At 41.8% G+C, this 24,429-nt stretch overlaps 1 protein-coding gene across 4 annotated transcripts in view; it reads right to left on the bottom strand.

Annotated features, from left to right (window-relative positions):
- Positions 1-24,429, bottom strand: part of LOC125023896 (leucine-rich repeat and fibronectin type-III domain-containing protein 2) — a 135,721-nt gene that overhangs the window by 88,190 nt on the left and 23,102 nt on the right. For 3 of the 4 annotated variants that reach the window (XM_047611458.1, XM_047611460.1, XM_047611461.1), the window contains exon 2: positions 1,184-1,324. The gene's annotated coding sequence lies outside the window, so the exon portion shown is untranslated. Of the gene's footprint in view, positions 1-1,183; positions 1,325-15,160; positions 15,306-24,429 lie in introns of those variants that run through there. The other variant, XM_047611459.1, reaches the window with a different exon arrangement.

Genomic DNA, 24,429 nt, shown 5'->3' with positions numbered 1-24,429 from the left:
TGAGTAAAAGCAGTGTCGGTGAAGGAAAGAAGGATGTAAGGGTAGGGACAAATGACGGGGGGAACGAAGCATGGAACGACAGGCGGACATTTGGTGGATTGAAATAAAAGAAGCAGAAGAAAACAAAGACTGGGGGCGTGCAGGAAGCAGCAAAAGATTTGATAAATGGAGAGAGTAAAGAAAGGCAGCGAGGAGGACGGAAAGAAGTAAGGAGAGTGACAGAGAGGAAGGGAAAAAGAGAGGGCAAAGGAGAGAAAGAAAGGAACAAAATGTTATGAGATCATGAGAAGGAAGGAAGGAAATGGAAGAAGTGACAGGTGAGAAGAAGCAAGAGAAGAGAGACGGGAGTTTGACAGGAAGGCAGAAGATGAAAGCAAATGAGGTATTTAGGAATGAGCTAAAAGGGAACGACAGAATGAGGGGAAGGAGGTGGAAAGAAATAAATTATGAAGGGATGAACAACAAGAATGCAAGGAAAAAAGGAAAGATTGACAAAAGAAATGGTGAGAGGAATGAAGGGAGGAAGTAAACATATGGGAGGAAGGAAGAATGGAAGGGAGGAGGGAGAGAAGAACTAAGGAAAGGTCTAAATGGGGAATTAAGGGGAAGAAATAAAGATAGATAGGAAGAAAGGAAGAAGTTCATAAGGAACAAATGATGGAAAGAAGGAAGGAAGGAATTGCACACACGAGAGGAAGGAAAGGCAGTGAGGAGGAAGAAATAAGGAAAGGGTAAGGAAGAAAGATCATAAGAAGGAAGGAAGGAAGGATACAAGGGAGGAAGGGACGGAGGAAAGAACGAAACATAACAATGGAAGCAAGGACGGAAATGTAGGAGAAAGAAAGGGAGAGACACAGAGAGGCAGAGAGGAGCAAGGAAAGTAATAAGGAGGAAAAAAGTGTGAGATGAAAAAAGAAAAAAGAGAGAGGCCCAAAAAAAAAACGAAGAGAGGAAGGACAGAGGGAGCAGAGGGAAGACCACTGAGGTCAACTACAAATGAAATGATCAGGTTGAAAATCTATTACAGTGCTCTTTCATACCTCAGATGTCATCCACTCACTACCTGTCTCATATTAATACAAACAGCCCATGGAAAAGAAAAAGAAGCTCACTCTATCTGTTTACTTCCTTAAAGTCAGACTGTGTGTGTGTGTGAGAGAGAGAGAGAGGACTGTACACTGACCTTGAATTCCTCCTGCGGGTAACAAACAATCACAAGTGCTTCTTTCCTTTTTTTCTTCCCTCCCACAGATGAGCGTCGCAAGGTGAGGTCTGCGTGTGTGCCGAGGAAGAAGTCGTCCGCCTCATCCGTTCACTATTCCGTCTGCGGAGGGAGAGACAGGAAGCGGGAGAGAATGAGAACCTGGCACTGGTCTAGGACGTTCGTGTGGCTTGTACTCCTTTTTTTTTTTTTTTTAAGTAGGAAAAACAGTTAAGCAAAGCGTAGTATATTTATATAGCGTTACTCAGAAACACATTTCAGTATCATCACAATATCATCACAGTCAGGCTGCTGGGCAAGAAGCAGTGAGTCCACAAAGTTACTGTTCCCTTATCTACACTTTAATGGTTCTGATGATTTCACTGTTGCACCATCAGCTTCGCTCATCTCTCCGAGGCCTCTTGTAACCTTGAAGCCTTGTTGCCCCCCACGGCGCCGGCCCTCAGGTAAAGGAGTGATGCGGCCCCATGATGCAGTCCTGGGTCAACGTGATAATTGAGGGTCCTTCTGGGTGGCATGCTGACTTTGCGAATCACTTCAGCGTGTTTTCCAGGCAGGTGCCCACGGCGTACATCACTCAACCACCAGCCAGCTACACTCAGAGCTAAGTGCTGTGCCAATTATTGCATGACACCGCCCGTCCGTATCGGTTCTCGCGGAAATTCATAATTTATGGCACATCCTCATTTCTGCCTCTAGGGACCCGAATGCTATTATCCTGCTAAAGTGAGATCTGATTGGGCAGCTGCTATCTCAGTTGCTGCTTTGAAGTCTCATTCCTTCAAGTGCTCTGCTATGGCCGTGTAATGTATCATTGTCCAGCGGAGCAGACGTCCACTGGGCCACGGCAACGCCGGCAACCCGTCTCTCCGAGTGGCTACTGTAAAGCCACAGAGCTCGGAGAGGCAGCTTTAAGAGGGTTCCAGCTCGTGCACACATGTTTAAACCGGTGTCCATTAGTGGACTGAAAGTCGGACCTTCTCACTGCACAACCACAGAATATCCACCAAAAATGTATATTAAAAAAGTGGGACGTTTTTCATCCACCAGCTGTTCATGACTTTAATCCAAGCTAAGAATGCTGTCAAAAGTGGAAATGTTAATAGCTTATTTTCGTCAATTAACAAAATGCAGTGAATGAACAGAAGAGAAATCTAAATCAAATCAATATTTGGTGTGACCCCCCTTTGCCTTGAAGACGGCATCAGTTCTTCTAGGTAAACTTGAGTGTAGAGAAGGAACATCTTGGAGAACCAACCACAGATGATCTGTTGATGTAGGCTCCCTCAAATCCTTCAGCCGCTTCGTGTAATCCCATCCTGACCTCCGTGGGGACAATGTCCTCACTTCCAGGACTTCTTGTTCTGTTTCACGCTGAAGACAATTCCTGTCTGTATGTTTGGGATCTTTGTCCTGCTGCAGAATAAATTTGGGGCCAATCATACGCCTCCCTGATGGTATTGATGATGGATAAATATCTGCCTGTATTTCTCCCTATTGAGGACACCATTAATCAACCATTAATCCTGCTGGGGATGACTGCTAGTGTCATTGCTATTGGGTGGGTGTACCTGGTCTGCCCTAGGTGGGTGGTCTAGTAACATCCACATGAATACCAGGTCCAAGGTTCCCAGCAGATCGTTCAATTGTCGCAAGCTGGTCAATGTTATTGGCATCTCCTGTCAGAGGTCATAATGTTATGGCTGATCGTTGCACAGCTGTCTTTGTGTTATTTTTCATATTGTACACCTTTGTTTCTCGGAGGATAACGGTTTGAAAGAGGTCCACAACGAATCCCATTAAGCTTTCTTTCTTTCTTTCAATGAGACAGTGAAAGGATAATAATGTTGCAATCTTGGTAATAGACGACCTTGTCTCATTGTTTCCCTGGTGAATAAAGATTTGATTGTGTTGCATGATTCATGCAGCACGTCGAGCAGCCACGAAAGCCTTTGTGGTGTAGTCCAGCTTGAAATTGGTGAGAAAAAAAAAGCTAATGCACTGTGATTGGGTTTGTTGGTGTCTGAGAAATCAAACTGACAATCCTAATCTACTCTTTTGACATGTGTTTTTTTTTTTTAAAAAGTGCATTGGTGCTTTTTCTTGACTGCCCTTAGTTATTACTCCAGTCAGCTGCATTTGGAAGCACTTTCACTATCGTACCACCTGTCAAACCGACTTCACAACTTCACAACTCAGCTCATCTCTGTGTATCACACATTACACGGCCTCTTCAAACTCCAGATAAAACCAGTTAACTGCAATATGACTGAAAATGATTTCAACCCCCCCACCCCCCCTCCGAAGCCCAGCATGAACTTCTGAAACCATCAACACCAAATGACATGGCATCCGAAGGGTGTGCTTGATCTCTCAATATTTTTATGCAAGTCGACAGACTGTGTGTAGTTTTTTTATTCATTGGGGGACTTAAAATGCATTCGCCCACCCAGATTTCTTCTGGGCACCCGCAGCGGCAAATAAACACATCAGCTTGAGTCCACCCCCCCCCCACCCAACCCTGTCTCTTTCTCATATTTTCCAGTCTGCTGCTCGTCATTCCACCGCATCATTTTAGACACCTCTTTCTTTTCTTTGCAGGAGATTCTGCAGCTCCATTATATATACATATATATCTATCTGCAGGACTGCACCCACTCTTAGTGGTTGCATACTTTTTACTCCCAAAGGTGAGAGCATAATCTTTTGTCTACTCTACGAAATGATGATAAACTCGAGGCAGTCTTTAGATAAATCCACCATTTATTATTTCATTTTTTTCTCATGCTGATACATTTTATAAGGTTGCACATACTTAAAATAAACATGTCACCTCAGGGTGCCTGCAGGAATAACTGTCTATGTGATCACACTTGATGCACTAAGACGTAATGAATCTCTACAAAAACAACCGAATCTGTGACGAACGGACAAAAAGGGCTGGAGAAAGAAGTCCAGGGGATGATTGTGGTTTATTAAGAGTGCCTACATAAACTACTCAACACTCAGCTCCACTGGGCTTTGCCAGTGAACAGGTTTATCTGCGACCTAAGCTTCTTATCACACCTGCTCTGCCCTCTTCCCCACCTAGTGTGAGAGCACATTAGGAATTAAACAGGTACTACAATGCAGTTCATTTTAAGCTAATTTTCATTAGCAGCTGTCCATTTTGACCACCGCCGAGTGATGTTTTACTACACCATCATATAGAAACAATTATTCCTCATCATACTGGGGTGTTTAATGATGTAACACTGTATCCTGTCAGGAACCTATCTCGGTCGTGTATTCTCCCGCTCTCCACTGAGGCTGAAGTACATCGGGCTGAAGCAACGCCGCTAGTGAGCTACAGCAAGAGTGCAACACTCAGACCACTTGGCTTCAAATTATTCAGCATGAATCCAACATATCTCCCACCTGAAAGCGTTAAATCTGTGTCTAACTCCTGGGCTCACGCATGGAACAGAAGCCTGCTTATGGTTTCACTGCCTTCCTGGACACTTCTTGATCAAAGGTGTGCTGTCCAAACTGCTGCCATAGAGAGATTTTAATACTTGTCTGCGCAGCCAGCCATGCACATTGATCACGACGCATGCAAGGTTTAATGTGATTTCCGTGTTCTGCTTGTCAGCATTACCTGACAAAAAACCCTGTGGACTCATTCACATCACACACGCTACAGATATGTAAAAAGTACGTGCAAGCATGCTGACAGATTTCTAGGCTGCAAGCATTTACTAATGGGTTGAAGCCCCCAACCCCCACCCCAACCCCCACCCCCACTCATATGTCTAAGCAGGGAGTGTTAAACAGGCCATGTCACAAGTGCAACGCTGAAGGCCATAGACTAGTCGATTTACAATTCTTGATTTATGAGCCAATAGTGAAGTCTTTGCTGTAACTCAGGGGTCATGGCTAAATCTCTAACTACCTTCGCTCTGTTCATCTATATCTATCTCACTCCTCAACTGAATCCAAAGTGCGAACACGCTGATGATTCAACGTAGTCCAACTGACATGTTTTCCTCCTCTTAAGCGATCACTTCACGCCACGAATTCATGGGGAACTTCAAGCTCCCTCTGATGTCCCGGTGTCGTGACACACACACGGATATATGGTACACGGAGGAAAAACCATCAGAAGGTAATGAGGAAGAAATGCCCAAAAATCTAGAGCTGCAGTCAAAGGATTTGTTGAAACGGCTTCTTCGCGCAGGCAAACGGATGCACATATTCCCCGGTCTTCATCATTAGCCTTCTTAGCATGTCGGTTGTTGATCACGTCTTAGCTGTCAGTCACACTGATTAAATGGCATGTAACTCTCCTTTCTACTCTACTTTTAGTCAATCCAAATAGCACAAAGAAGGAACATATAAACATATATATGTCAGTGGGATGATGAAGATCTACTGTAAAATATGTGCTGTTCAATCTCAATCTTAATGCATTTCAACTTTATACTATACATGCGTGATAAAGAAATAACATAAGTTGTTTCCTGTTCCGACTATTAGACTCGCTCTTGCAAAAAGTAGTCATTTTTCTTTGGTTCTTTATAAGGGCAACTCTAGGGAGAGATGAAGTGACACTTTGCATGATGTATGAACTCTCTTTGCTATTTTCCAAAGTTGTAGCCTCTCAGCTTGGCCGTTTTAGCTGAAGGTGTGGAGGTGGTTATTGTCTGGGCCTTGACTGCATTTATCACTGAATCTGTCATGCTGTGTGCAGTAGCTGGCTGCCTTCCTGTCATTAACAATATCCCTGTTGCCCTCACATCATACCATACCCCAAAAGTATTGTTAAGTCACATTATATAGTAATGCATGGTATTATACAGGACCATACCGTATCGCATCGCACCGCATCATTATCATACAGTATCGTACCCTAACGTATCGTATCATATCATATCGTACATGAACTTGCTTGGCTCAGCATGTTATAGATGGTTTGTTTCACCTTGAAACCTTTTGTGTGTGGCCTCGGCTCCAGCCTTCACTCTGCAAAGCCACTTCAATTCAATCCACGGAAACAAGTCCGTTACATTCATTAAGAGCTAATGTGTCACACTGTGTCTCAATCAGCCTCGACGGGAGTAGTGAGCTACCGCACATTACAAATCCTGATTTTAACCTGTGCATCAGAGGCAACGCAGCGCAGAACAATTCAAACTAATTCAGGAAAAATGACACCAGTTCTTCTATATGATCTGTATGTAAATCACCTGCCCATTTCAGTGGAAAGCTTTTATTGTGTCTGTTACAATCTGAGCGCGGTATCTCCGACCACCTGTCCTCTCGCCATAAGACCGCACTCACTAACACAACAGCGTCACTGAAAAGAAAATAGGTCGGTGGGGGGAAGAAACATAAGGTCAGGTCAGTCAGTCATACAGATTAGCAAGCTTTGTTCGGAGGAAGAGGTGTGCAAACTACTAATAATCCCTTAATCCACAAGATATCCATAAGAGAACAGCTATGGCATGCTCTAGGTCAAAGTTTGACCAGGAGATGAATGTTTACTGTTGACAATTGTTAATTTATGCAGCTCCCTCTGCACGTGACATATTGTCTTTGCTAGACGAAAACTCTAACCAATCAAAAGAAAGCGCTTTCTTTGCCTTCTGTGTGGCTTGGTGGACGACTCCTTACAGTTTGGAACAAATCTTTGCCTTACACCCACTAAATCGAGTGGAAAAAAAAACATATTTTTATGGCTCGGAGCCTTTTCTCTGCCCTCATTATTGAGGCATCATGCATCTGTATTCCCAGCACACAACTATACGGTACATCAAGCAGATAAAACAGAGTGACGTACCAAATTAAATCTATACATGCCTGTGAACGCAGTGCGCGGGCACAGTTGTAACACTGGATCCGACTGCCTGTTTGTGATTTCTCTCCACGTGAGGTTTAAGTCATGTGTCTGACCCTTCCCATTAAGCTAATTCAAGGCTTTGCTCTGTGGCCAGCTTTAAACCCTAAGCTTAAGAACACTATAGCATTGCAGCACAAAGAGGTAATGAAGGGTGAATGTACCTTGTGATGCCAAAAAAAAATTCTTGCCTGGGTCCTGCCAACATCTTAACAACGCCAGCTTTTGCTCACCCAGCACTGGCAGCTAAAGATGCCAGTACCCAGCAGCCACCTGTTTACGCCCATGGGTGGCAGTGGATAAGAGGAAGTGCGCCTTCTGCTCTCGCCGCTCTGAAGTCAACAGCTTGCCATCAGACTTAATCTGTCCTGCAGAAAGTTGTCATAAATCCATGGGTAACCCTTTCAGGGGAAGCTCAGCCATCAGGGTACAGCCTCATCTCCTATATTTAAATTGTGTTGAGGCCCTGTTATAGCCACCCCTCAACACTGCAGGTAAATAACTGCTCTTTCTTCTTTTTCTTTTATCCTGTTTTAACTCCACTCTTCCTTCGGGCAAACCAAATTGAGCCGAGCTTGGCAGTCGGCGAAGCAATTTGTTAAAGGACTGTGGAGTGCTCTCTTCTAATGTTTCATTAAATTATCCCTATTCACCCGCCTCTGGTCTGTAGTAAAGCCTCTTATGGCGGCACTGGGATTTCAAGCAGCGGGGCTGAGGTCACTTGCAATCTGATATTTCTTTTTGTGGATGGAGAATGTTACAGAGCCACTCCACCCCGAGGGGTTACAAGGGTCAGTGCTTTGTTTTTCGCCATCGCATGTGACACTGCGTCCTTCTAACCGCTCGTCAGAGGCTAACATGGACAATTAGAGCGCTGATGGCAACGAGAGCTACGCAGCACGCTCGTCTTTGTTGTGGCGCACATCAGCGTTTTGCAGCACATCATTATTTTATGGTTGTTATTAGATTCCAAGTAGAAGGGAGCTCATTAATTTACATGTACATAGATAGTTACTCTCAGACAAGCAGACACACTTTGCATGAGGAGCCACTTTCAAGTTGCGGTGTGCAGATTGATGCTGGATATCAAAATCGACGCTCAGTAATGTGTGGTACCTTAGCTGTTAAAAGGAACAACTTCCCCTTCCGCCAAGGAGATTTAAACTACAGCTCTAGAAATGCACTGAAGCAGGTCCTAGGTCTAATAAGTAACAGAAAGGTGCTGCTAGGGTGAGGCAGACTTTTGTCACTAAGTCCTTTGGCAGTGGCAGGCAGAGTTATCCAGGTACAGAGAAAGAGAGTGTGTGTGTGCGGCTATGGTTGTGTTCAGCACTGGCCGTGGAAAGGTGATTTGCACCTGTCTAGGCGACAGTATGCAGCAACGGATGCTTCCTGCATTATTGGAACCATGGATTGCCCTCTTAGCTACAACAACTACAACATATTTTTAATGGAAGCCAATGATATAAAACAAGCTTAATCTTTTTTTCTCCTCTGGAGTGACTTACCAATGGTGACAATTAGGGCTGCACGATAAATCGTTCAAAAAAATCGCAATCTCGATTCACACATACATGTGATCTCATTTCGAAACACAACGATTCTTAAGCATTTTATTTCAAGCGTGGCATCACAAACAAATGCTCCCATTCCTTCCTGGATTTTTTCAAGCGCCCCTAAAGGCAGCACTGCCGCTGACTCCTCCCTCAACCTATGGTAAAGCGTCACAACACGTGATTCCGTCAGTGGAGGAAGCCCGCCTAGAGCGGAGTGTGTGGAAACAGTGAGAGAAGCAGAGAGAAGTCAGCGGTAAAGAGAGTTTAAATGGATGGCGAGGAAACTCCAGGTGGTAGTGGCGAGAGTCACCCACAGAGTTAAAGTTCGTCAGTGCTAGAAACATTTTGTAAAAAAATGTAAAAAATCATGATCTCAATTCTAAACAAAAAAAAAAATCATGATTCACATTTTTTCCAGAATCGTGCAGCCCTAGCGTCAAAGATACTGGCAACGGGAGTTGGGGGTTTTGCTGTCTATAGGGTGTGCACATCATAATTTATGGATGTCCTATGGTCCTAAAGTCTAGCTGAAGTTTAATATTGTAGTATACACAGAGCTGAGAGAATCAAATACATCAGGATCTGGCATGAAAACAGCAGAGTGTAAACACTGGCTCTGCAACCTTGGACAATTCTTTAGAGATTCTACTCGCATGACCCGAATAACACATTAACACCTATTGTGGTGGATTTGCTTGGATATTGTGGTATTTGTTACTTATGGTATTTCAAGTTTCAGCTAATTTAATTTATTTATTTTTATTTTTTTTTAACATACAGTGTAACACAACTAAACCAATGCTTATTGCTTTATTAATAGTTTCACCTGGCACAGGATATGAAAGTGTCTTGGAATCACTTTCGATACAGTTTTCTCAAAATAGCGGTAAACATTTAATTATAGGAACATGCATATATTTCTCCATGTTTCCTCTTTGTACCATGTAATCTAAATCAGGGGAACACGGGAGAAATGAATTTAAGTGAGCCCAGCTGATGAAGCAAACTGCTACTGCGCTTCATCTCCTAGAGTAAAGACTGTGCTCTCAAAGGCAACATGTCTCACAGCATAATGTGCTGGTGTAGAGCTACCTTGGTAGCTACCTGTCATCTAAATTGTACACATGTTGGTTTCTCCCAAAGGCACATCATTAGCATCTTCAAAGATTGAAAATCCTCTATTTCTAATGTAGCTGCTGCGCGCCCTCGGGGATCTGTTGGTTGCTTGCTATGGTTATCAAAAAAATTAAAATGGTTACATAAAGCCTGAGGCATACTGGTATCTTAGAGGGCAAAACCACATACAGTACTCAATCCAGTTCCCCCCCTAACATCTTTAAGCCACAACGTTTCTGAAAGTAACAAACGCTGTTCTGGCTTTACTGCATGCAGGAATCTCAGTCACCCTGCTTTGATGCATTTTCCAATAATATGATGTACCACAATGGACCGTCTCATTTGAAATTGATGAACTTCCACTGGAATCACTCCATCAGTGATTCTACATCTGTTGGTGGTGTGTGTCATGTGATGCTATATATCAAATTCTTAACAACCTCTGGAAGTCAATTATTGGCCAAATCTCATGCTCTGCTGTGTTATCTCTGTGTATACAATGCACATTAGCCTCTTCCAACGTGCAGGGAGGAAGGAATTATCCGCTCTTTGCCAGGATAGTGGCCTCTTTTCTTTACTGACTATAACAAAAAACTATTTTGTTAGAACATTAGGACATGAGCACACTCAATACATGGCCCTTAATCGATTACTGCAGCAGGCATCTAATGTCTACATTGTGTTGATTTTATCCCTTACTACGTATTGTACAATTTCTCTAAATATGAACATTCTCAAACAACAGAGCTGAGACAATCCCATACATCAGGATCTGGCATGGAAACAGCACAGTGTGAACATATTGGCTCGGCAACCTTGGATAATTCTTTACAGATACTGCTGGCGTGACCCGAATAACAATCTGCCATGTGCAGGAAACCCTGTTGATCTGCTGCATATGTTGACGACATGACAATGTTTTTCCTCGCCCACTGCAGCTTTGCATTTGACCTTTACATAAAACGAAAGTTACAGAGACACTGGAAGTTTTCCGTTCAGACTTCTTTGTACGTGGTTTTCGCGTGGTACTATGTATGGCAACGCCAGTCCATCAGTGTGGCCGGTCCGTTGTTAGGTTTGTCCACCTACTCAGTCATATTTGGAATCTTGAAAGGTGTCTTTTGTATAAAACAAACAGAGCAATGCTGTTCAAGCTTCACATATTGCAAGAAACATTGGGAGGGAGGCTAATGAATAGAATGCCTGTAAACATAATAATTCATAAACAAGAAAGGACTCTTTCTGCACAGTTGCTCTTTGCCTTTAGCTGTATTGTCTGTTTTCTCCTATGACAGTTTGCCTTAAAAGACATGCCAAAACCAACTGAACCCAGCAGTGACTGCCCTTCACATCAGACTCCTTCTGCAGGCTGCTTCCTTGTACCTTCTGACCTTTTGCCAGTGCATAAAGCATTGCTTATGCATGTGGCTGGCACTGAAGCAGTTACTTCACTCTGGGGAGTGAATGACAGTATGGAGCCATATACACTTGCGGAATTTATGCACATCTGCTACGTGGGCCGGTGAATTTTCTCATTGTGTTTTCCTAAGAATAACTTGTTGCATCATTTGTTAACCAGAGAGCACAAGTGGTGCTGCCTCCAAGAAAACAGACTCAAAGCAAAAATACCCACAAACAAATTCGGAGCTGTGCAGTCAAAATCCGACATTTCCTAAAGGCATAAACATATCCTGAAATACTCACAAACACCACTTCATTGAATTATACACTAGATTATTTAAATACAAGTTCCCAGTTTTCAGTTGCTTTTAAAGGACACTCGACATGATGCTTCCTCTCACTTCTCACTCGCTGAAGTGAAAGATTATTTGGCAAACCATAAGCACACCACCCACATGAACAGCATCTGTCGCTACATTTCCCACAGTCACACTGTTTAGCTGTACCAGACATCCTGGGAGCAGGGGATTTTAAGTTAAACTATATTGTGATTAGACTCACTTAAACCAAATGGTTCATCTATGACTGACTTTGTTCCCTTCGCAAAATGCTCTAAAAACATGAATTATTCCTGTGGCACACTGGAGAACCATGGAGAAGCAGACACAGGATTTATTTTATACTCACTTGTGGCTACTAAAACATTGTCAGAAATAAACAATTTTCTGAAACATCATATGAAAAAAATTTGCTTGGGACAAATGCAGAGAATTACCTTCAGTTTTACAAAGAGTTATAGCATCTTTCAGCTCATTGCTTTGGTTTAACAGCCTTGTTTCCGACAGAAAGTCATATTCAAAGAAAAGCCCAGATAAAGCCATCGACACCAGACAGTCGAGTGCCTAACAGCAGACAGAAAAAAAATTAGCAACTATCAGGTGAACACAGTGGAACACTTAGCGTCTGAAAAGCAAGATATTTCTCCTGGGAGTTCAGACGGATGGCGGAAATTAAAGTTAAAATTAAAACTGTGACTGGAGTTACATCCACCAAGTTGACAAAAACCCAACTCTGAACGAACATGAGAGCTTAATTTGTCAGCGTGCAAGTGGCCAAAAATGAATTAATGCGCTTTAACTACCCGAGCTAAGTACGGCTTCTATCATCTGTATATCCATATATGTGCACGACAACTCTACCATGGAAAACGTACACACTGCATATGTCCTTCTGAATTAGTTGCTCACAGCAAAACAGTCATGACTCCCTAAACTGTGATACAGTGGAGTTAAGACGTCCATTTTGCTTCGGGATGTTTTTCAGCTCAACTGGCTCATAGATGTACCCTTGCCATTTGTGTGTTTCTGGGATTAAATTTGGGAAGAGTTTGCCTCTAATCTTTTCTGTCCTTCTAAATCTTTAAATGAATCAGGGCTTGTAATTGACTAGTCGACTTTACTGCTGTACTGTGACGCTTTAAGCGGGAGGTTGACTAGTTGCCCATCACGTGACAGTAACAACATGGACACCTCGGAGAAGACAGGTGAGGAGCCCAGTCAGTCATTTCAGCAAACTGGCAGCAGTTCATCAAGTGTGTGGAAATACTTCACTTAAGGTGAAGATCATGTGAAAGACAGTCCTTAAATACAACAAATGTACTACTGCAATGCACGCTCATCTGAAAAGGCATCCATTGACGCTAACAGAGGAAAGGTCCAAACTTAATTATAAGGGAATTCTGGTTTATAATGGTTGTAGCATGTGTGGAGAGGCAACAGGCTGAATATACAGCAGTGAAGTAAACATTAACATCAAGCGTCAGATGTCTCAACATCTCCTCTAACTAATGGTGTGCACCTTTGAGAATTCGCTTTACAATTGCGGCACAAGAATGCTACTGGATTACCACCAAGCCATATCTCTGACCTTTTAATCCTTTAAGAACCAAATTACAGCCTGAGAATGCTCAGGCAGGCCACGGTTTGACAATGATGATTGGTTTGGCTCCACTTTACCTTGAGGAAAACCAGCCTTCATATAGACTTGCTCGTCTTTAATTAACCTTGAAAACACTCATCCATTATCTAAACACTCATCCTCTGCAGGTCATTGAGGCTGGAGATCGCACTGAGCAGAGCAAGAAGACTGGGTCCCCATGGACAAGATGCCATGGTGCCGGAGAGCTAACCCATACACTTAAGTCTCCAGTTAACCTGAGTTGTCTTTGGTCTGGACAAAGAAGGAAGCTGAGTCTTTCTGCAATGTAATCTAAAATGCAATCTAGAATCTAAAAAATAATATGCAAAACTGAAACAAAAGTTCATTTTCTGAAGAAAAAAATTAATATGTTTGGCATTTGTTTTTAACCAAAAACAAAGTATTTTCTTTTCCCATTTCATTTCCTTTGCTTTCCACAGTATTAGTGTTCTCTAGCGGCTGCGACTTGCCTGTGTGAATTTGTGGAAACTGACAGTAAATATTGGAAATTTGAAGAACAGCAGAGGGTGGATATTTGCCACAACACAGCCTTCCTGACAATTTATCCCACAGCGGACGACTTCGACGCCAATAAAGTCAGCTCTGCGGAGTCTGAACCAACTGAAACCATGACAGAGACTGGCTTGCAACATGTGACAGCCGTCCATCAACCCTGGTCATAAACTATGCCTCTGTCATATACTTCTCGTTATGTCAATGCTTGTTTAGGTTTTACCTTAGCTATTCTAATTTTGTGACTATATGTTTCAAACCATGAACTGAGATATTCTGCAGTAAACTGCACTGTTCTGAAAGATCCGGAGGACATTTGTGTTTCAACAAAAGATTCAGAAGCCCAACCATTCTACAGAGGAGAGGAAGGCAAAGCAAAGCAGCTCTCAGTTACTTATCATCATTTTGTAAACTTCCACAGTGGTCCAAGACAATCAGGGTTGTGGCAGGAAGTGGTGACACACTGCATCTTTAACTACAGTTGGAGCAGCGTTCACAAGTTATAGACATGCTTCAGTCAAAAGTATACTATAACCCCTTCACAGCTTGTAAACAGTGAGACATATTTTAAGGGGCAGGGCTTAGCTGGAGGCGAAACAACATGTCAACAGACTGTGTGGGCAAGAATGGATGAGGAAAACACATATAGTCTACTAATACACTCGGGACCCGAGACTGTAATTGTTATTTTGATGGGACTACATTCAGCTACTAATACACTCTCACTCAATGGCAGTGTTGGGAGTACCACATTACAAAAGTAATGCAATTACTGTAGTGCATTGCAAAACTATTAGTAAAAGTAACTTAAAACCAATGCAAAAGTAATGTAATGCGTTACAATTCAAAGACAGTAATATTATAATGTAACTAATTACTCTGAAATTACAGAAACAAGTCAAGGTGTGAAGGTTCTCAGTCATCCAGGTCATGGTAATCCAAAAAAAGCGTTGAATAACGTCAGCTGGACTTGTAGAATTTCTTGAAGACGTTTCGCCACTCATCCGAGTACCGAGAACTGAAGAAGCTACTCGGATGAGTGGCGAAACGTCTTCAAGAAATTCTACAAGTCCAGCTGACCTTATTCAACGCTTTTTTGGACACCTTTCAAACACATAACCACCATAGCGTTAGCTAGCGGTTAGCATTAGCATGACTCTTTAACAAGAATCCCCCAAATAATGATTAACTAGGGTGACCAAACGTCCTCTTTTCCACCGCTTGTCCTATTTTTGAGACCTACAAATCTGTCAAACTCAAACTTTGAACAATTTTCTTCTGCCAGAGGCTCAACATGTTCACATCGAATTCACATTGCGTTTCCGTGTGTGTGTCTGTGTGCTTCACTGAAGGTTCCTGTTTTTCACAAACTCAGATGAGTTTGTGAAAAACAGGATACGGGTCACCCTAGATTAATTAAACGTAATTTCAGTCACAATTTAGTCTAACCTATAAGGTCACCCAGACTCAAACTCAGGATGCATTACACATTGATCTTACCTGATATCAAGTGCGCGCTGCAAACGCGAGCGTTGTTGATGATCGTCTCCCCCAATCCTTCTTTTAATCGCGTTCAACCAAAGTCTCTAGGACTGGCAGTGGCTGGCAGTGACAGTCGGTGCGTTTACATGCAAGCTTAATCGAGCTATGCTCAAAATTTCTGACTACAGTCCTTGTCCCAGTTTACATGCAGCGCAAGAAAATCGGATAACTGTTCTCGTCTTCCACACTAGGTGGCGATACGTGTCTTTTCAGCGGGATACGTACGTGTGATATAATAACGTGATATAATAAACAAGAGTCGTTCATACAGCAGACCGGCTTTTCAAACAACAACCAGACGGATAATAGTACATTTTTTAATCTCGTACGTAATGTTCGCGCTACTTCTGGTGCAGGTAAGATCCGCGCTATCCCTCAGGCGGCTCCGTTTCTCTGCTTTTTCTTCTGCGATCGGCTTTCTTGGACTTTTGTTCCGGGGTCACACGCCAGCGCAGCGGTTGTGGAGCATGCGCACACGCATTATCCGATGAAAACTGCGATTCCGATGGCATTATCTGGGTCTCTCAATCGGATAATATCAACTCCGATTTTAAACGGAGTAACGTTTTTACATACACTTAAGTTCTCCTGTTATAGTAAGGCAATAATAAGTTTTTTCACGTGCATGTAAACGCACTGAGTGTTTGCCTCAAGCTTATTATATCTACTAAATGCCAACTAATGCCGTGACGTCACGTCGACATAGACCATGAAGGGGTCTTTAGATGACGCAAACAAAAACATGATTCTGCAAGTGAAGCAATACCTTATAGGTTTTTTATATTTTGTCACTAACACACACAAATCACATTTAAAGTCAAGCGCTGTTGTAGACAGTGGTATAGTTTAGTACTGCATTTTCACAAGAGGATTCTCTTAGTGTTAGTTGAAATCTTCTTTTCCACCAATGTGCATGATGAAGTCATTCTCATGAACTCAGTGTAAAACAGCGTGCTTTTAAATGTCCTACCAAAATCTGTGAAAAGGCTGCACGCAGCAAATGAAAAAATGTCTGCAACAATAGACAGAATTCATGTTGCGGCGAAACACTGAATGTAGACGAGCACTCAACAGGGCACATGCTAGTGAGTCTGACTCACATGTTACACAATCACAATCACTTAGTAAGAGCTTACGAGCTCATTCCTTTGTTGTACAAGCGAACATCTTTCAAATTCTGCACGGCCTACTGCGGAACTCAAAAACCTTGAGTCGACCTCCATGGTGGAATAAACTGGCAGTGGAGAAACAAAAGCTTTTGTTACACTGCTCAGTTGCATTCCATAAGCGCATGTGGTCACTCTTGAATTAAACATACACCAGTTCGCTCTTGCGCAGATCCAACAAGCTACGTCTAGCAGTGAAATCCCAGTCCAGAGATGTGTGTTCCCCCTGAAGGCTAAGTTTATTCATCCATAGTTCCTTTAACCTCAATTAGACATCTGCTGACTATAAAAGAGCACATAAACGGCTCTAAACGAGCCAGATTGTCTGCAATAGTTGAATAAAATGCTCACTGTCTGCCCTTGAGGTCTCACATTCACTATGGAACAATCCGAAATAAAAAAAAAGCTGCATGGAGCCGGTACGCCTAAGTGCCCATAGAGGCTATGTGGCTACATGGAGCATTTTCAAGCACAGTCTAGACAGATAGGGGCTATTTTTTACTCTGCATTGTATCTGAGCAATGCAAGCTGAGGGCCGTATATCATGTTGCCTGTCTGCAGGCGAGCAATAACCAGACTGAACTTTGTTTAAAATTGCAGCTACCTCTAAATGTGAACTTTTGCAGCAGTTAAGACTCCAGCTGGGCTGCCTCAGCTCCTTTTCATCCTTCTTAACCTCCATGCTAAGTGTCCATAGCGCCTCCCACAGATTTGAAGTCAGGCTCCATTGTGCCATTATCTCTGAGTGTTAACCTGAAAAAAGAAGATGATTGAAAACAGAGCAAAAAGTCCCACACTCAGCAAGTGCTCAGGAAATATGTGAGTAAAATTTCAAAGTCTGTTGCGTTAATGTTACAACGTCATTTAGCTTTGTGTAGAGGTGTTAAAGCTGAACAAACAATAGTGGATAATAGAAAATATTCATTGCATATAGCACAATTCCGTTATTAGACCATGCTTATTATCTCTTGTGAACACTGATGACATCAGAATATCAAATTGTTGAAATTTAATTATCTCATATAGTGAACAAGATTATGTCACTTCTCTCCTTCTCTCAGTGTCATTGCTGCACAGACAAGGTGGTTTTTAATAATGTTAACCATCTGACATGTTAGCTATCTTACTTTAGCAAGTTATTCTTTGCTGGGTACTAAGTACTAAGATTAAGGTATTACAAGTTTTTTTTATTATTTTATTTTACAAAAGTTTTAAACTTTTCAGTTAATTTCTTTTTCTGACCTCACTGGAAACGTTGGGCATTTATCTTATCTCTACTGTTTCTTATGAATTTTTAATTGATGAAGGTTTAGTTTATGGACCTTGACAACTTTATTTATTTATTTTCTGTGTATGAAGTCTATGGGACGTATGTGATGTGATGTGAAACGTCCACAGTCCAGTTCAAAGTAGCCATCCAAACAAGAACGGTCCAAATACTCTGATGTGTACTTGGCCTGTCTATTTCATCGAGGCTGCATCGGGAGGTACGCTGTGGGAGCTTGATGCAGCCAGTTATCCCAGAATGTATCTTCAAGTGTGCTGCAGTTGCAGAATGAGCCTTCCATCCTCCAGAGTCCTTACTTTAGAATCAAACGTGTTCAAACTTGCAAGTCTGCAGATCCTGGACTTGGTAAATGATAAATGTCCTCAAACTAGTGTAGAACAGAATAGAAAATAATGCCTTTATTGTCATTGTACATAACTGAATGATAAAGGTAGTCATTGACCAAACTATAAAAAAGACTATAAAAGTATGACTGAAAGTTAAACAGCAAGATACTTCACATTCTTTAACATTCTCTTCCTTTTAAAGAATTCAAGACTTGATTCAGTGAAGTTATGACTCAATTTGCCCCTGTTTTAATTATCCTGCAACGCCTAATTAGTTCCGTCCACCTGCATACTGCTGTTTATCTAGATCCAGGTCCTCCATGTCAGTTAATGACTAATTAATCCCATTAGAGACAAAGATGATTAGTTAATCACTTAGTTAATGTACTGATTAATCGCGCAATTATCAATTATTTATTTATTTCAGTTATTTGTAAAGCAAACTAATAAAAAAAAGTCAACTATTTTTTTGTTGGCAGCTTTTCACATGTAAAGGTGTGCTACATTTCTTTGTCATATGTGCTAGTTAGGTGTATTTATTATAGTTTTGTGTGTTTGTGCACGATGTCCTCCGTCAAATTCGGCCTTGATTTTTATCTGAAGCGCACGTCTGTAACGTGTCATGACCACATCATGCACCAGTGACGTGCAGGACGATACTAAAATATCGATACTTCCAAATACCAGATCTTTATGCACTAAAATCAAAATATCGATACTTCAGTCATTTGAGGTAATGTAGGAACACAGTGGAAAGTAGGACCGCATTTTGCCACGATGACACAAACACATGCACAAACACACAGTGGCTCACAAGGTGAAATCAATGCCATCCGAGCCGTAGCGGCTGATAATAAACAGGATCATTTTTAAAGAGAATATTTAATGCGTGTTTATTTCTTTGTCAGTTGGCTGCATGCTGGGGTGATTGCACAGTCTGATATTTTGGTGTTTTGCTTTCGGAATGATGCTTCCCTTAATAATATAGCTGCAAGAAACAAACAAGCTGTGAAACGGACGTATGTAATTTGACTGAGGAGGAGGAGCTATTATGCACACATGCAGCTATTATACATTTTCCTGCTCCCACAGCATCAGCCGTACTAGGTCATTGTGCTGCTGTGGGTTTCTTTGATACGCCGCCCTTCGTACCCTACTGGAATATTTTCAAAAAAAAAAAAAAAAAAACTGTGAAAATATTGATTGAAATGATTGAGGCTTTCACAGAGGCGAGCACAAATGAATACAGTGCAAAGAATAATGGAACTTGTAAAAGGAGGAAATGGAATAACTTGATTTGATTGCATGTGAAGATGAGCACCACAGAAAACACCTGAGGTCTCTGTCTGGTGAATGGCTGACACACGGTGCCATTCTTGCTGCTGATGTAATGTCTGAGGACAGTCTGACAGAACCACTGGGGACTGACTGAGACCAGGTTTGAGGCCTTCAGATTTGAGGTTTCAAAGCATGGGTGATAATGGGAAATTACTAGATAGTTATAGTTTGACTGTATAGCACTACAGTGTTTAAAAAAAGAGTCAAATCTATGACAGGGTTAAAAATGTACCACATATGCAGACAATGACCTGAGCTACAAAAGGGCCCTTTTGTCATACAATAAAAAATTCGAATGAGGCAAGGGTTTTCAGAGTACACTAACCACAGGGCAGTCACACTAATTCAATCCAAGACCTCTGAAGAAGATTCAATACTGGGACAAAACCACCAACCCCACAGGGGAAATGAGTCTTTTCATCGTGCGGATTTGTAGTACTGTTAATGGATGGGAACTGTTGATCGGGCTGATTCATTCAAAGTGAGGGAACCATAGACGAATCCATCACTAGTGGATGTTCACGGCCCTTGCGTCTAGGCAAAATAGACAACAAAAGTTTTTTCTTTTTCTTTTTTTCCAGGAATCTGTCAGACATTCTTCCTGGCATGCAGGTGGCATGCACACACACACTCACACATGCGAGCATGCTCACTATTGTTCTTTGTTTAAGAATATTTACTGAGATTGTGTCAGATTGTGGTTCTGTCTGTGGGAAGATTATAACAAACAAAAGGCGAAAAAAGGTGAAGTGAATAACATTGACCGTCTTGTTCTCAAAGACTCCCCCTTTTCTAAAACAGATTACGATTAATGACTGATTCATTTTGTGTAATAAACCGAATTCTACACCATAACCTTTTTTTTTTTTCCAAATGCTAAACCTTCATCCACTCTTATTCAGTTCAGATGAACTGATGAGTGTCCTTGGGCAACAGCAGCCCATTAACATCAACTGTGACACGAGGTAATGGAACTCATGAGAGACCATCCATACCAGCAAAGACTCTCACTTTTCCTCCCTCATTTAAAAGCCTTCTACTGTTACGCTTCCATTTTGTCGTTTCTCCTGGGACGTTCCCATAATTCACCCTTGCTATCAGAAGAAAGAGAAAACAACAACTTCCCAATTGCTTTTTGCTTAGGAGATTGGCATATTTTCTTTTTTTTTTTTTGAGTGGGGTGAGGGTGGAACGTGTTTGAAGATAATGTAATGTTTAAACCAAATAAATGGTTTTATTTACAACTTGAGACATGTCATGTATGGCAGGTGAGCCTGAACTTATTGAAATGTCTGTCTCACACGTGATACTTCATGCCCCGATGTTTTTTATTAAACAAAGGCAACTCTGAATTGGCAGATTTATTGTAAAAAAAAAAAGGCTGCAGCAGCTTGAGAGAGGATGCTATCGCCTGTCGATCATCAGAGGTGGGAAGGCATTTCCATCTGGAAAGCATGTTTTTCTTTACTGTCAGTTAGCTACACAGAGATATAAACTGACATGCAGTAACCACCAAATGTAAGCATGATCATAACTAAAAATAAAAAGAATATTTAATGTAAGAATATATAAAATTTAAATTACATAGCGGTTGTGCAGGCCAAGCATGGCAACCTGCAGTCATCATGATGTCATAACAATCAGAAAAAAGGACGGTTGAACATGCATCAAGATTATATTAACCACCTAAAATGACAGATACTATCCTTGGAAAAAAAAAATGTTTGATGTGCATTTTAACATTTCGGTTTGACCCAAGTTCCATCCACTAACATGAAGGGGGTGGAGCTTATGACCTATACTGCGACCAGATACCAGGGGGAGCTCCACTTACTTTGGCTTCAATTTTGAGGAGCAGTTCCTCCTCCATTTTTATTTACAGCTCATATGTTTTATTCTTTACCTTATTTCATTTAGTTCTTAGGAATTGTCACTTTATGTTGTTCCAATTTCGTAGCTGTACACATGCACGTGACAAATAATGAAGCCACCATTTTGTATTTCTTTGCTGCCTTCCACAAAGTGTAGTTGAAATGGACGTAGATTTTGTGGGGAATGTAGTCAGAGCCTCGGCGACACCAAACACTGGGCATGTAGTCTTATAATGAGTCTGTAATGAGTCATTAGAAAAAAGCTAAGCGGAGACAGATCATTCATGACACATCAACTGGGTTCCATTCATTTGTTTAACAGCTCCTTCCTGTGCAAACAGGCATCGCTCCATTCAAGAGAGTCCTGAAATATTGCAACCGTGCCTTCCTATTCCTCAGTGTGTGGACTCTGCTTTATTTTTTTAATAGTCTTATGTGAAAAAGCTCTCCCTCTGCTTCTGAACTCACCGTGCACTCTAAACAGTATATTTTCTATTCAGGCCTGGAATAAAGCCATAAAAGTTGCATGCTTGTAAGCTGACCCTTTTATTATGATATCAGCCACTTTCTCATGAAGGCTTCCAGTCACTTCATAACTTCAGAAAGAAAATAAAAATCTCCTCAAAGACAATCCATGTTTTAAAAAAAACAAAAACTCCAGGCCCGGCGCTCATGAAAAAATAAACCGGCTTTCAAAGGATAAGAGCAGGTTATGAGCCGTGCTCCTCGTTAATGTGTAATGACAAGATGTTGCTTGGCATGGCCTAAACAGAGCAGCTCCTCCATTGTTTTTGGTACATGTATTCCCAATGCACACAGCCCTCAATTATTTATAACTGCCTACATCCAGGCTGCGGAAACTGGCAGTGGATTTGAGTGCTGGGCATGCTGGGAAACAGACAGATGACACCACTCTGCTGGGTGACACGCCTGGTCTCTCTGCTGGTGGAAGATGAGTGCTGTGAGCCAGTCAGCAGTCTGGTGTATAGACTATCTTTAGGTATAAAGCAACTGTGAGTACTCGGCCAGTGCATGACTATCAACTTGAGTATTTTCCTTACACTGAATATTGATATCTAAGGTGCTTGAAATGTCTTAGTGTGTCTCTGTACTCATATTGTTCCACTTCCTAGAAAAAGTGTAGCTCCAAAGCAGCAAGGCAAGAAAGATAGGCAGTCCTTTAATTAAAGTAATAATCATAATCGCTAATAACACATTAGAGGTTTGGCTGAAGTGGAAAAATGTTGATGAAAGAAAAGACAGTTCAAAAGATAGTTTCAAAAATGTGATCTAAGTAGCAGTGACCTTCTTCAAATTATCTAGCTGAAAGCATTACATCTCCACCACTCATTACCAACAGGTGTCCCATAAGGCTATCATTTTTATGCTGATGATAATGTCATTTATTGCTCCGCCCAAAATCAGTCACTGTCTCAGCTACAAATTGCTCTTCAGCAGGCATTTATGAATCTGAATGTGGTTTTAGAAAACCAAAATTGATTCTGTGACCAGAACAAAAAAAGACACCTGTCCTGTCATTGTTGAGCTAAATGTTCACTCACATGTGATTGCTTCTTCATGCTTTGGATTGTACCATGGAGCTGAGAGGAATATAAAGCATTAAATGGGTTAATCACTCCTTGATGGCAGCAGACATCCCCTGCAGGATGCAACGGGACACACACACACACACACACACACACAAACACACACACACACACACACACACACACACACACACACACACACACACACACACACACACACAAAACAGTTTAGGAACACCTAAAAAAACATAAAGAACAGCAGAAGGTGTTGACCCGGCCTCCAAATTCACTAGATCCCAAACTGATCAAGTATCTGTGGGATGATCCACAGAGGCCCCTCCCCTCAACCCATAGGACCCAAAGACCCCCACTAACGACATCATGTTTCCAGACACCACAGGACACCCTCAGTAAATTATCTGACGAGTCACAACTGTTTTAGAGGCACAAGGGAGACCTACACAATGTTAGGAAGGTGGTCATAATGTTATGCCTGATCTGTGTAGATATGACAATAAAAAAAAGTCATACATGCAACGTTTTCTTTTTTTTTTTCTTTTTTTTGGTGCTTGCTTAAAGTACCTCGTGGACATAGAAGAGGTCCCAAAGCTTCTTCTCTAACCACCTGCCCTCAGCTCCGCCCAGGAGCTGGTGAAGTGGGAATGTGTGCAGGCGCAAACAGACAGCAACTGTTTGGATACTGCACTGAATGTTGCGTATTTAACAGTTTTGGACAATTACATCACATGTTCACACTCCACAAGTCCCCTGGATTTGATCATAACATAGAGTATATTATGATTACGATTCAGACAGTATGCAAATATAGCATGGATAATATAGTTATATATGAACAGATACAAACATTTGCATCTGTTCAGTGTAGATGCTGAAAACAAATAATTAGGTTATTTGCATTGCTAAACTGCACGAATTCGTCTGCAGAGTCGCGTCACAGAGAATTAAAATGCCTGCCTTGAGATGCTATGAAGTATTGCTGGCTGCCACTACCACTCCCTCCTTAACTGTGAAAACCCCATCGAAAACTCAGTTTGCTGGTAAAAGGTCTGAATTTAATCAATCAAAGCGTGTCTCCCGGTTTATACTGTCTCGACAAGTCTCCTTGATTGAAGATCTGGTTTGTCGTAGGGGACTTTGTTATTAATCAACCTGCAGTGAACAGCGCCAGTTCTCGAGTCCTCTGTCTTTAAAGACATCCGCCGCAAAGACATTTAGAATTTTTGATGTGCGTCTCCGAGATGTAAACCGACAACCAACAGAGAGAGGAAGGAATCGAACTCAGACAAGCACCCAAGTCAGTAGAGCCTTGTTATCCAAAGGGAAAAAAAATCAATGTTATCCCTTCTGAGTGGACATGCAGCTATGCACAGCGCTAACACACAGCATCAGGTTGAAGTAGTGGGCCCAAGCTGACTGACATTTAAAGAGTCTCTTTAGCAGTGGTGTGTTTACTTTAACCATTAATCAGAAGAGAGAGCTACAGATTACTTTGAATCCAGGTAGCTGACCCGTTTTTGAACACAGAATACCTTGACATTTGACATCCTTGTAATACCTCTTATTACCACTGTAGTAAACATAATGGAAACACTCACTTGGGCTCTTGGGGAGTAGCAATCTCCATTCTACGGTTAAATGAAGATGCTAATGATATCACCATATATAGCCAT

This window comes from Mugil cephalus, chromosome 17, assembly GCF_022458985.1.
Source record: "Mugil cephalus isolate CIBA_MC_2020 chromosome 17, CIBA_Mcephalus_1.1, whole genome shotgun sequence".
Taxonomy (NCBI): domain Eukaryota; kingdom Metazoa; phylum Chordata; class Actinopteri; order Mugiliformes; family Mugilidae; genus Mugil; species Mugil cephalus.
The sequence above is the reverse complement of the archived record's forward strand: the minus strand, read 5'-3'. Positions and strand labels throughout refer to the sequence as shown.